Source organism: Microcaecilia unicolor, chromosome 14, assembly GCF_901765095.1.
Source record: "Microcaecilia unicolor chromosome 14, aMicUni1.1, whole genome shotgun sequence".
NCBI classification, from domain to species: Eukaryota; Metazoa; Chordata; class Amphibia; order Gymnophiona; family Siphonopidae; genus Microcaecilia; species Microcaecilia unicolor.
In genome coordinates, this window is record NC_044044.1 from 49,308,398 (window position 1) to 49,322,036 (window position 13,639).

At 49.0% G+C, this 13,639-nt stretch overlaps 1 protein-coding gene across 1 annotated transcript in view; it reads left to right on the forward strand.

Annotated features, from left to right (window-relative positions):
* Window positions 1-13,639, forward strand: part of DCAF8 (DDB1 and CUL4 associated factor 8) — an 81,937-nt gene that overhangs the window by 54,628 nt on the left and 13,670 nt on the right. The gene's annotated exons all lie outside the window — the stretch shown is intronic.

A 13,639-nucleotide genomic window follows, 5' to 3' on the forward strand; every position in this document is an offset into this window, starting at 1 on the left:
ACTTCCAGTTGTCCATCTCTTACTCTGCACTTCATCAACTTTAGACCTTAGAGTCTGTCCTCTGATGTTGCAAGCTGAGACCAGCTAATTCCAGATTTTGCAATTCTTTTTTCCTCACAACCCTTCAGACCGGTCAAGACGCTTGGATTATGCACGCCTACCAGCAGAGGGAGACTGAGAACACCTGAATTTGGACACTGTATATGTGTCCTGAGCAGAACCCCAACCAGCCAGTATTTCTTAGTCTCTAGCAGAGGGTAGACATTCAGTCTGTGCAGCCTGACTGGTCTGGTAGGCCCTAGGTTGTACTTTGGGTGCTCTGTGTTTGTTTTTGGGACTTTCTTCTTCTCTTGAGTTCTAAACACACAAAAAAAACCATCTGCCTGCTCCCTTAAAGTGCTTCTGGGGTGTGGGTCCAGTGGGGCCTTGTCTCCCCTTGGGGTGTTAAACTCGGGTGGCTGGGTCCTTCCCCCTTCTCTGCTCTCTGTTGGTGTGGACAGCTATGTGCCTCGGCTGCCATGTTAGGGCGGGAGCCTTGAGTGCCTCAGTCAGTCTTCAGCAACGGGGCTCAAGCACTGAGAGAAAAAACAGAGAAAACAAGAACCGGGCTGAGTTCCGGTGCTTTTGGCTGTCCGGGAGAGCAGAGTGCTTCTGTGCTGGTGGGGAGGTTGTTTTCATTGTTTTGGAGAGAGGTCGCGTCTTTCTCCCCGCCTGTTTCTTACTGCAGTGATGTGTGCGGCCAATCTCCTTTGCTGACGCTCTTGTGTGCGCCAGAGGATTGAGGCGCTTGGGATGCAGTGTCGGCTTTGTGGCGAGCTGAAGTCATCTTTGGTGGCACTTCCAACTTGACCTCAGAGCACAGCGGTGCTGGGACAGGGACTGTCCTACAGGTGGGTTTGGCGGCAGCGGTCCCAATTTTGTCTGGGAACCCCCCCCCCCCCCCCCCCAATCTTGGATTCTTTCCGTGCTTCGGGGCTGCCTCAGTTTTTGCAGGAGGATGTTTTGTCAGGTCCTTCCTTGGCCGGTGAATGCTCAGGAGAGATGAGTTTCCCTCCTTAGTTTGTTTGGACCTTATATCAGGCCTGGGCTGATTTTTCCCAGTGGGGGAGCTGGTCTGATGGTGGCAAAAAGACCTCGCCTGGACTGAACTGATGATCTACTGTTCCCTCCCGGGCTCGGAAGAGACTCTTAGTGATCTCGAAGAGGAAGATTCCCTGGAGTCAGCTCAGGGAAAAGATATCTTGCTGCCTGGGGAGGACCCTTCTGTGGTCAGAATTTTTCACAGAGATGAGTTAGTGGAGTTAATAGACCAGGTGTCTTCTACGCTTAAGTTTGAACCCATGAAGACTCCCGTGGTGGATACTAAACAAGTAGAACCTTTGGTTAAAGGGATTCAGTGTCCTTCATGGTCTATCCCTATGAATAAGGATCTTAAGGAAGTGGCTTGTGCCATGGCTAGGCTTTACCCGCTCCCTCAGGAGGATAGGGATTCCCTCAAGCCTCCAACTGTGGACACGGTGGTAATGGCAGTGACTAAAGCAACGGCAATTTCAGTAGATGGTGGTTTGGCTCTCCATGACCCCCAGGATAGAAAGTTAGTCTTTCCTTAAGCATAGTTTTGATTTATCAGCTGTAGCACTGCATGCGTCCGTTTGTGAGGGCCTAGTGGCTCGCACTTTCTTTTGCTGGGCGGAAAGGCTCTTGGACGATTAGGTTTTGGACAAGGCTGTTTTGGTGCAGGAGTTTGCCAAGTTGGAGATGGGCCCTTCATTCTTGCCTGATGCCCTTTATGACTTGCTACAGGCTTCAGCAAAAAAATATGTCCCTCTAGTTGCTGCCCGTTGGGCGCTTTGGCTACGGGGCTGGGCTGCAGACGCGGCATAAGCTTCACCATGCTGGGCAGACCAAGGGTCCATCAAGCCGACAGCGGCCAGAAGAACAAGCAATTTGTCCCACGAATCCTAGAAATGCTGTATTCCCTCGTCCATTCAATAACATTCTATGACTTTTTCCTCCAGGAAGCCGTCCAATCCTTTTTTGAAGTCTGCTAAGTTAACTGCCTTAACCACCTTTTCTGGCAGCGAATTCCAGAGTTTAAGTACACGTTGAATGAAGAAAAATTTCCTCCGATTCGTTTTAAATTTACCACACTGCAGCTTCATCGTATGCCCCCTTGTCCTAGTATTTTTGGAAAGCGTAAACAGACGCTCCATATCGACCCGTTCCGTTCCACTCATTATCTTATAGACCTCTATCATATCTCCCCTCAGCCGCCTTTTCTCCAAGCTGAAGAGCCCCAGCCTCTTCAGCGTATCTTGATAGGGAAGTCGTCCCATCCCCTGTATCATCTTTGTCGCCCTTCTCTGCACCTTTTCCAATTCCACTATGTCTTTTTTTGAGGTGCGGCGACCAGAATTGAACACAATTCTCGAGGTGCGGTCGCACCATGGAGCAATACAACGGCAGAATAACATCCTTATTTTTGTTTTCCATCCCTTTCCCAACATTCTATTTGCTTTCCTAGCCGCAGCAGCACATTGAGCAGAAGTTTTCAACGTATCATCAACGACACCTAGATCCCTTTCTCGGTCCGTGACTCCCACCGCTGAACCTTGCATGACGTAGTTATAGTTTGGGTTCCTCTTTCCCACATGCATCACTTTGCACTTGGAAGGACAAAAAAAGCAGATCAATCAAAGAAAATAGTTTATTGAATGACAACCAAATAAATCAGTCCGACACTTCTAGAATTGTGAAGGTTCAGGACGGTATTCACGTCACTATCTTTTATGATTCATTTGGTTCATGCTGTTTTTTACTGCATTTTGGAAGGTTCATGATTTTAGACTTCCATAACTCCCCTGACGCAGCCCTGTTGGGCGAAACACTGCCAGTGTCGGGCTGATTTGTTTATTTGGTTGTCATTCAATAAACTATTTTCTTTAATTGATCTGCTTTTTTTGTCCTACCATCTTGGAGTTTGCAGATTGTTTGCCTTGCTGTTTTCTTGGACCCTCACTTTGCACTTGTTCACATTAAACGTCATCTGTTATTTAGATGCCCAGTCTCGTAAGGTCCTCTTGTAGTTTTTCACAATCTTCCCGCGATTTGACTACTTTGAATAACTTTGTGTCATCGGCAAATTTGATTACCTCACTAGTTACCCCCATCTCTAGGTCATTTATGAATATGTTAAAAAGCAGCGGTCCCAGCACTGATCCCTGAGGGACCCCGCTAACTACCCTTCTCCATTGCGAATATTGACCTTTTATTCCTACTCTGTTTCCTATCTTTCAACCATTTTTAATCCATAGTAAGACACTACCTCCTATCCCATGTCCCTCTAATTTCCTCTGTAGTCTTTCATGAGGGACCTTATCAAACGTCTTCTGAAAATCTAGACACACAATATCAACCGGCTCACCTTTGTCCACATGTGTGTTTACCCCTTCAAAGAAGTGCAGCAGATTGGTGAGGCAAGACTTCCCTTCACTAAATCCATGTTGACTTTGTCCCATTAGTCCATGCTTTTGAACGTATTCTGTAATTTTGTTCTTGATTATAGTCTCTACCATTTTGCCCGGCACCGATGTCAGACTCACCGGTCTATAATTTCCCGGATCTCCTCTGGAACGTTTTTTAAATATCGGCATTACATTGGCCACCCTCTAATCTTCCGGTACCACGCTCGATTTTAAGGATAAATTACAAATCAATAACAGTAGCTCCGCAAGCTCGTTTTTTAGTTCTATCAGTACCCTAGGGTGAATACCATCCAGTCCAGGAGATTTGCTACTCTTCAGTTTGCAGAACTGCTCCATTACGTCTTCCAGATTTACAGATATTTCAATAAGTTTTTCCGACTCTTCAGCTATAAATACCCTGTCTTGCACCGGTATCCCACCCAAATCTTCCTCGGTGAGGACCGAAGCAAAGAACACCTTTAGTTTTTCTGCTATTTCTTTGTCTTCCTTGATCGCCCCTTTTACACCCCGGTCATCCAGCGGGCCAACCAAGTTGTGTTCGCTTCCCTTTAAAGGTTCCATGCTCTTTGGAGAGAGGAGTTGGATAAGCTGGTGCGCAGTCTTGGAAAGGCTAAGGTTCTTCGGCTTATAGAGGTTCGGCCTAAGTCGGGTGGCCGTGGTGGTTGCGATGCATGGCTGTTCTCAAGAAGCTAGGCGTTATAGGCCGAGTAGGTCTGGAGGAGCTTCCAGAGGTCGCTTCTTTCAGTGGATGCAGTCCTTTGGGGGGGGGGGGGGGGGGTGCATCGTGCAGGGCGCAACCCCATCTCTGGGACTTCTGGATCGGTGTGCAGTTCTCAATGAAGGTACAGGGGTCCATCCTCTGGTGCAGGTGGGCGCTCAGCTGAAACTGTTTGACCAGAGGTGGACCCAGATCACCTCAGATCAGTAGGCTTCTTTCAACCCATTTTGGACCTCAAATAGGGTCAGTGGTGCTCTGAAGGTCCCATCTTTTCGAATGGAGACGTTGCGCTCGGTCATTGTCGCAGTTCGGCGAGGGGAGTTTCTCACTTCCCTGGATTTGACGGAGGCTTATTTGCACATTCCCATTCAAGTGGCTCATCAGCAGTTTCTTTGCTTTGCTGTCTTAGGCAGGCATATTCAATTCTGTGCTCTGCCGTTCGGTCTCACGACTGCACCGCGGACTTTTTCCAAGGTCATGGTGGTTGTGGTCGTTGCTCTTTGGAAGCAGGGCATCTTGGTCCACTGAATTGGTTGATTCGGGTGAAGTCTAGTTTGGAGATTGAGAGGGCAACCGAACATGTAGTGAGTTTTCTGGAGTTGCTGGGCTGGGTGGTGAACCCGACCAAGAGTCCTCTATGGCCTTCTCAGCCCCTCAAATATCTGGGGGTTCGTTTCAACATGCTGAAGGGTTTCTGTGTCCCGCTCGGATCACCAGACTGCAGAGGCAGATTTGGCAGCTCCTGTCAGAGACTGCATGCACGTCCCGATCCTACCTGCAGGTGCTGGGTCTGATGGCGGCAGCACTAGAAGTGGGCCAGGGTGCACATGAGGCTACGGCATTGAGCTCTTCCATCTCGCTGGCCTCCACAGAGGCAGGATTTGGAGGAGCGGTTGCCCCAGGTGGGGGTCCCCTGCCACAGCCTGCAATGGTGGCTTTACACATCTTGTCTAAAGAAGGGCATACCTCTGGAGCCTCCAGTGGATATTGCTCTTCATGGATGCCAGTCTAGTGGGCTTGGGGGCTCATTGTCTCGGGCAGATGGCTCAGGACCGTTGGTCAATAGAGGAGCCTCACTGGTCAATCAATCAGTTGGAGATGCAATCCATCCGATTAGCTCTGGAGTCCTTCCGGCTGCTCATCGTCAGCAGAGCCGTAAGGGTTCTCTCAGACAACACCATGACTGGTCTATGTCAGTTGGCAGGGAAGCAAGAAGAGTCGGGCGGTCGCAGAAGAGATGGTGTTGTTGGTGCACTGGACGGAAACTCATCTTCAGGATCTCTCTGCAGTGCATGTGGCTGGTGTGGACATTGCTCAGAAACTCTGCTCGCACAGACACACTCTAGATCCCAGTGAGTGGTCTCTTTGTTGATCGGTTTTCAACTGCATTATGTTAAAATGGGGTCTGCCTCAGGTGGATCCTCATGGCGATAGACGACAATGCTCAGGTGCCTCAATACTTCAGTCATCTGAGGGATCCTCATTCCAAAGGGATTGATGCGTTTTCTTCTGTGGCCTCCTCAGGCTTTATGTGTTTCCACCGTGGCCCTTGGTGGGTCAGGTGGTTCAGCGTATTGAGCTACACTCGGGTCCGGTGATTCTGCTTGCTCCAAACTGGCCGCATCGTCTTTGGTACGGAGACTTGGTACATCTGGCGGTGCAGAATCTTTCCATTGCACGGGGAGACAGACTTGTTGCACCAGGGTCCTATCGTGAAGCCCGCCCCGTCTCCGTTCTTGCTTACGGCTTGTCTCTTGAGAGGGACCGGTTGAGGAGGAAAGGTTATTCTCCCAAGGAAATTTCTACTATGCTGCAGTCATGTAAGCGGTCTACCTCTTTGGCCTATGTGAGAGTGTTGCATATTTTTGAAAGTTGGTGTCAAGATCGGTCTTACTGGCTTTTGCTTTCTTCAGTCACGGAGATTTTGGAGTTCCTGCAGGATGGTTTGGACAGGGGTCTAGCTCTGTCCTCCCTGAAAGTGCAGGATTCTGTCTTGGCTTGTTTCTGGGGGAATTTCAGGGGGTGTCCTTGGCTTCACCAAATGTGGTCTGTTTTCTGTATGGAGTGAAGCTTCTTAGGCCCCCGTGGCGTCAGTTGGTGTTTCCGTGGGATTTGAATCTCGTTTTGGAGGTTCTAGTGGGTGCTTCTTTTGAACCGCTGGAGGCGAGCATCTGTAAAGGTCTTACCTTAAAGACGGTGTTTTTGTTGTCATTTCTTCAGGCTGAAAGCAGTTTGGTTCCACTGCAGGACATTTGCAGAGCGGCGATGTGGTCTTCTTTGCATTCTTTGGTGAAATATAGAATCGATTTTACAGGTGAAAGAGGATGTTGGTTTTGGAGCAGTGGTTTTGACTTCTGGTTTTCAGGGGTCCTGCCCTTAGAGGTTTACTGCTTTGGTACTTCCCAAGCATCTTGACCGGTCTGGAGGGTTGCTGAGGAAGGTGAAATTAGGCCTTCCAAAATAGAAGCAGCAATACAGCAAAATGTTGTGTGAGTATAATTTTCGATCCTTGCCGGCCCGGGAACTGGCATTTCACATACGAAAAATTTGCTACAGCCTTCTGAGCATGCTATGCGTCAAACTGTGCATTCGCCGAGTGTCTTCCCGCCCGCCTTTCAGACGTGTTCCTCGGTTCTTTTTCTTCCGTGTGAGGAGTGACAGTGAGTTTCTGTGGCTCCTCTGTGTGCCTGGGAAAGAGCCATAACATGTTTTTGACAAGTTTTTTTCCTTCTTATTTTCCTTTTATTTTTATTTTGTTTAAAAAAAGTGTGTTTTTTCCCCCTTTATTTTTCTTAGTTGTTTTGTTCTGGTAAAGTTTCCTTTATTTCCGTTGCGGCCGTTTTTAGGCTGCTCGGCCGGGTCCTTCTCTCTTTATGTGCCTTTTTTCTTGGCACAGTCGAGACTTTTGATTTAGCCGGTGCTGTCTTCCCTTCCATGTCATTGAAGATTCCCAGCAGCTTCAAACTTGGTGCAACCGGACCATCTCAGGCACCGATACCCATTCATGGTGTATCCAGTGCCTTGGACCCGACCATAGCCCAGCTCGTTGTGCCTTTTCTGTCTTTGTATGAAGAAAAGGACTCAACTGCCTTGAGAAGCCCAAAGAGAGAAACGTTTTGGGGCTCGGCCCGGTCCTTCACTATCTTATTCGGAACGGGCGTCGGCAGTGGAGGTAGGCATGGCTGCTGAGACGCCAAGACACACTGGGAGCAGTGAAGCATTGAGTGGGTCTCCACCTGCCTTGAAGCCTCCTGCTGTACAGGCCCCCCATGATCGTCCATCGTCGGACCCGACCCCGAGGCGACGTGGGGATTCGATGTTGTCCGCGTCGGCACCGAGGAGCATCGGTGAGGTGCATCAAATGAAGGCAAAGAAGCACCGACACCGTTCTCCGATGCATGGAGCTGGGAGCTCTGGGGTGCCGAGGGATTCGGCACCAGAGAAGTGTCAATGCCAGGAGGATCGCTCCCCCTCCATTCAAGAGGTGCCGACGCGTCAGTCTCTCAGCAGCCCAGTTCCTTCTCTTGAGCCTCCGGCGACTCTGCCACCGACTGCTCCACCGACCGTGCAACCTCTTCCGATGGTAGTTCTCGACGAGCACATTCGGGCCTTACTTCCAGAGCTTCTGGAGGGACTGCTGCGTAGATCTGCATTGGCGTCGGGGGGTGCTTGCTCCTACCATGTCGCCTGCTGTTGTCTCTGGCCCTCCACCTGCTGTGAAGTACCTAAGCTCGATGCCGCTTGCGGTTCCGGTATCGGCTGCCACCCAGGTCGACTCCCCATCGACATCTGTGGAGAAAGCTTCACCGCAGTCCATGCGGGAGTCAGCCCCTCAACATCGCCATCGAGACCATGGGTCTTCGGCGTCGAGGCAGGTTCAGTCTCGAAAGTCATTCAGAGAAGTGCTTTCTGACACCGAGGAGGAGCACTCATGGGAGTCAGAAGACGATCCCAGGTACTTCTCATCGGGAGTCCTTTGGGATTCCCTCTGAACCTTCCCATCCATCTGAAAGGAGACTGTCTCCTCCTGAGAGCCTGTCCTCATCTTTTGTAGGGGAAATGGCTCAGGCCATTCCATTCCCCATAGACGTGGAGGATGAGGCCAGGGCTGAGAAGCTCAAGGTCCTGGACTACACCTGAAGAGGCAGTGACAGCTCCTTTGCATAAGGTACTCTGGGAAGTCCTTATGCAGAACTGGGCATCCCCTATTTCTGGTTCCGTGATTTCCAAGAAGACTGAATCCCAGTATCGGATCCACGGTGAACCTGTGTTGATGAGGACTCCGCCCTCAAAAGAGCCAAGAGTTCTAGGGACTATGCTTCGGCGCCCCCAGTCAGAGAAGCTAGGACCTTGGACTCTTTTGGGAGAAAGGTGTATCAGGCTGCTATGCTTGCTGCCCATATCCAATCATACCAGCTCTTCATGAGCATCCACTTGTGGAACTCAGTGCGGCAGCTGTCTGGTTTGGTTGATGCCCTCCCTCTGGAGCAGGCCGAACCCTTTCGCCAGCTGGTCAGGCAGCAGAAGGTATGCCGTAAATTTCTGGCAAGGGGCTCATACGACACTTTTGATGTGGCATCCAGAATCTCTGCCCAAAGTATAGCAATGCGCAGACTTTCATGGCTGCGTGTTTCTGACATGGACCACTCAATCCAGCAGAGAATAGTGGATGTTCCTTGCTGGGGAGATAATCTTTTTGGAGAGAAGGTAGAAGATCTGGTTGACCAGATCAAGAAGCACACAGATGCTATGACTACTCCAGCTGGGCGCCTTCTGCTACCACCACCTCAACTAGGAGGTTTTTTGATGGACCACGGAGTGCCCCCTATTCCTATTCCAATTCCAGGTGTAGGTACACTCTGGCATCTCACCAGCCTACTCAGGCTCAGCCCCAGCGTACTTGTTCCCGTCAACAGCGTGTGCACAAGGCCCCTACTGCTCCCCAGCAAAAGCAAGGGACGGGCTTTTGACTGGCTCCAGGAAAGCATAACCAAACTAAAAGTGTCCATACTGGACGACTTGCCGGTTGGAGGGAGGTTAATGTTTTTTTCACCTAAGGTGGCCTATTGTAACCTCCGACCAGTGGGTTCTTCAAATAGTCCGGTTAGGATACACCCTCAATCTGGAATCCAAACCTCAAAATTGCCCACGGGAGCGCATTCATACAGCTCCCAGCACAGGCAGGTACTTGCAGAGGAACTCTCCACCCTTCTAAAGGCCCATGAGGTCGAACCCGTTCCACCAGGGGAGGAAGGGCTGGGATTCTATTCCAGGTACTTCCTTGTGCAGAAGAAAACGGGGGATGCGTCCCATCCTAGACCTAAGGGCCCTGAACACGTTCCTAGTCCAAGAAAAGTTCAGGATGGTTTCCCTTGGCACTCTTCTTAATGATTCAGGAAAATGATTGGCTATGCTCTCTGGACTTGAAGGATGCATATATGCACATCCCGATACTTCCAGTCATGCATATTATCTCATAAATATTCATTGTGGGTATCCTGAAAACCAGCTGGCTGAGTTCACTGAGGACAAGTTTGGAACTCATATAAAAGATGCTTATATACCCATTGGAATAACAGATTCTTATCAAAGCTATATGTCGTTCAAAAATATCACTGCCCTCTTCCCCCCCCCCCCCCCCCCCAAACAATCCCCCATCCAGAGTGCTTTCACTCAGCCTGGCCATGACCCTCCTTCTCTTGTGAATTTTTACAAAGGAATGGATCCTAAGGAGCTTAGCCGAGATTGGGTGGCAAAGCGGGAGGCGGGGATAGTGCTGGGCAGACTTATACGGTCTGTGCCAGAGTCGGTGGTGGGAGGCGGGACTGGTGGTTGGGAGGCGGGGATAGTGCTGGGCAGACTTACACGGTCTGTGCCCTGAAAAGGACAGGTACAAATCAAGGTAAGGTATACACAAAAAGTAGCACATATGAGTTTGTCTTGTTGGGCAGACTGGATGGACCGTGCAGGTCTTTTTCTGACGTCATTTACTATGTTCTAGTTTCTCCTGATTCAGTTTTTCTTGTTTCCTTACTCTGGCTTACCAAAAAAAAAAAAAGAAAAAAAAATGTCCAGGCTAGATCAAAGGCAGCAGGTATATTAGGAGATCTTGGGTGGCTTTTCAGCATGTTCCCTCTCTAGGTCTGTGTTGTTTGGGTGTTGGCTTTCTCATGGAGGATAATGTTGATGACAGAGGAAGAGAGGGGAGGCCCCATTGAGAGGAGAGGATTGAATTAATAATGGGCTGATATGTTTTGGAACAGATGGCCTCTTTAGTGAATGATTCCCTGAGCAGATTTTGTATGAGATCTATACAGAGTTCTTTAGTTCAAAACTAGACTGCTCAGCATGGCCACACATATACAAAGAATATATTTTTTAAAAGTTATGATTCTGAGGTGGGACAGAAAATACGGTTAACAAGAGAAAGGGCATATACTATATGTCTATATGTTTTTTTTTATTTATGTGAATGTATTAGGGGCACGGTGTACAGTGCTTGTCAGTTTCTAGTGCAGTATTTTGATAGCTGTACAGGTCAGAATCAGAACTGGAGTCTTTGTAGATAGTGACACCATGTAAAGGACCAACATTAAAAAAGAAAAAGATGGTGGTGATGTAGTACATGAAGTTTCAGGACACGCTCTGAGGGGATCCAGAAATTCCTCCAGGACTGCTGTGGACTTCTGCCCCAACTAACAAAATTTGTGGGAGAGGTGGAGAGTGGTGGGAGTACATGGTGAGGATTTTTTTTCCCCTTGATAAATGCTCTGTCCTCTATTATACTTCACTCCCTCTCCCAGTTCATTCCTCTCATAATTTGAGTCTTCCCCCCTCCACTTTGTAGCCCTTGTGGCCTTCTCACTTTCTTCTTCTTCTCTTCCTATCTCCCCTTAAACTTCTCTTTCTTCTCTTCCCTGTGGCCCTGCTACTGTGTTCCAGACCTAATTGGAACAGAAGATGCGTCCTTCCCCCTATCCCAGAAGATGTTTCTGCCACCATCCCTGGGACCCAAACGGAATGCTGCCCTCTACTATGCTGGTTGGCTGTACCAGCTGGTTACTCCTCATAGAGGTTGTAGGAATTCGTAGACATCACTCTGCCTACTTGCCAATGCTCAGAATCAGTTTGTTGACTGCAAGCAGGCAATTACATTTAAGCCTGCCCTTCTCTGGAAGCTATGAGTGGTCTCGAAAACATATGTACTTAAGTACATCTTGAGTATTGTGTACAATTCTGGTCACCCCATTTCCAGAAAGACAGAAGGACAAAAGTGAATAAGTGGCCTTAAGAAGAAAAGCTGAACAGATTAGGGCTCTTGATCATGCAGAAGAGACAGTATGATAGTTTACAAAGACACAAGAAGGGTGGAACAGGTAAATAGAGAATGGTTAGCCAGTTAGACCAGTCCACACAGGTTGGTTATACCCCTCGACCAGCAGATGGAGGTGGAGAAAGAAAGACAAGTTCCAGTGACATCACCAGTATTATAGGTGCATCCTGGAGCTAGTTAGTATTTCTGTACTGCAGCAATTGTTTTTCTTATCCTGGCCCGTCTTCCTCAGTGCCAAGATATTGCCAGTGCCTTGCTGATCAAGTACCTTGGCCACATTTGTCTCCCAAGGTTGAACCCACAGACCATCCCGTGATTGAGCGAGAGTGGGTTTTGCTCCTTTTTTTCTCAGGCCCTCTGCTTTGAGGGTTGGGGCCTTTGAGCCTCTGGCACATGCCCTTAGGGGTCCCAACCATTGGGGGCCAGTCTTCCTCCATTCCCCATCCACCCCCCCCCCCCCCCCCCCCATTCAGAGCTTCGCAAAAAAAAAAAAAGAGAGAGAGAGAGGAGCTGGCTGCAGCATGTTGCGCTACTGGATAAACTTTAGTGCAAAGAAAAAAAAGGCCAGAACTAGAAGAGTGAAATAACTGCCTTTCCTCAGCAACCCTCCAGACTGGTCAAGACGCTTGGGTTATGCACGCCTACCAGCAGAGGGAGACTGAGAACTCTGGAGTTTTGGATACTGTATATTTATCTTGTACAAGACCCCAGCCAGCCAGTATTTCTCAGTCTTCAGCAGAGGGTAGACATGCAGTCTATGCAGCCTGGCTGGTCTGGTAGGCCCAGTGGGGTACTTTGTGTCCTAGATTTCTTGTTCTTTTGGTCGTCTCTCCTTTGTGGAATAATTAAATAAATACATTACATTAAAAAAAGGAGTCTTATTGATCCCTGTACCTGATGCCTTGGAGTGCTTCTGGGGTGTGAGTCCAGTGGGGCCCCGTCTCCCCTTGGGGTGTTACACCTGGGTAGCCGGGTCCCTCCCCCTGCCCTCCAGTTGGAGTGGACAGCTGCTGTGCCTTGGCTGCCGTGTGAGTGCAAGAGCCTTGAGTGCCTTAAACAGCCTGCAGCATCTGGGTTAAAATAGAGTTTAAAAAAAAAAAAAAAAAACTACTGCACTATGTGCCGGTTTGTCAGCTGTCCAGGAGGGACAGGGCTATTCTCTTTGCAGGGAGTAGGTTCTCACTGACTTTGGGCCAGCTTGGGGCTCTCTTTACCACGCTTTCTGCAGTCTGTCTTCTGAGGACTCAGCAAGGATGTGTACAGCCAAGCTTTTGCGCTTACGCTCGCTCCATGGAAGAGACAAAGAGTGCTGGCTCTTTGGGGAGCTGAAGTTGGCTTTCACAGCGGCACTTGACTTGGTGGTGGAGCAGAGCAGTTCCGGTTCATCCAGAGCAGACTCTTTATTGCAGGTACGCTCTTCATCGGCAGCCCCGATTTTGGCAGGAAGATGTATCAGGCCGCTATGCTTGCTGCCGATATCCAATCATACCAGCTCTTGACCACAACACCCGTGGTATGCAGATCTGGTCTGGCTTCTAGTGGAGTACCCTCTTCTGCTCCCGAGGGGTCGGGGTGTGCACCACCAGGGTCCAGTCGTCATGGAGAATCTGAGTTCCTTCTGGCTTATATCCTGGCTCCCCGTGGAGGGCTGATATTTCTGCCATCCTTTCCTTCCTTCATAAGTACATAAGTATTGCCATACTGGGACAGACCAAAGGTCCATCAAGCTCAGCATCCTGTTTCCAACAGTGGCCAATCCAGGCCACAAATACCTGGCAAGATCCCCAAAAAAGTACAAAGCATTTTATGCTGCTCATACCAGAAATATTTTCCCCAAGTCCAATTTAATAATGGTCTATGGACTTTTCCTTTAGGAAGCCGTCCAAACCATTTTTAAACTCTGCTAAGCTAACCGCCTTTACCACATTTTCTGGCAGTGAATTCCAGAGTTGAATTCACACATTGAGTGAAGAAAGATTTTCTCTGATTAGTTTTAAATTTACTACTTTGTAGCTTCATCGCATGCCCCCTAGTCCCAGTATTTTTGGAAAGCGTAAACAGACACTTCACGTCTACCCGTTTCACTCCACTCATTATTTTATA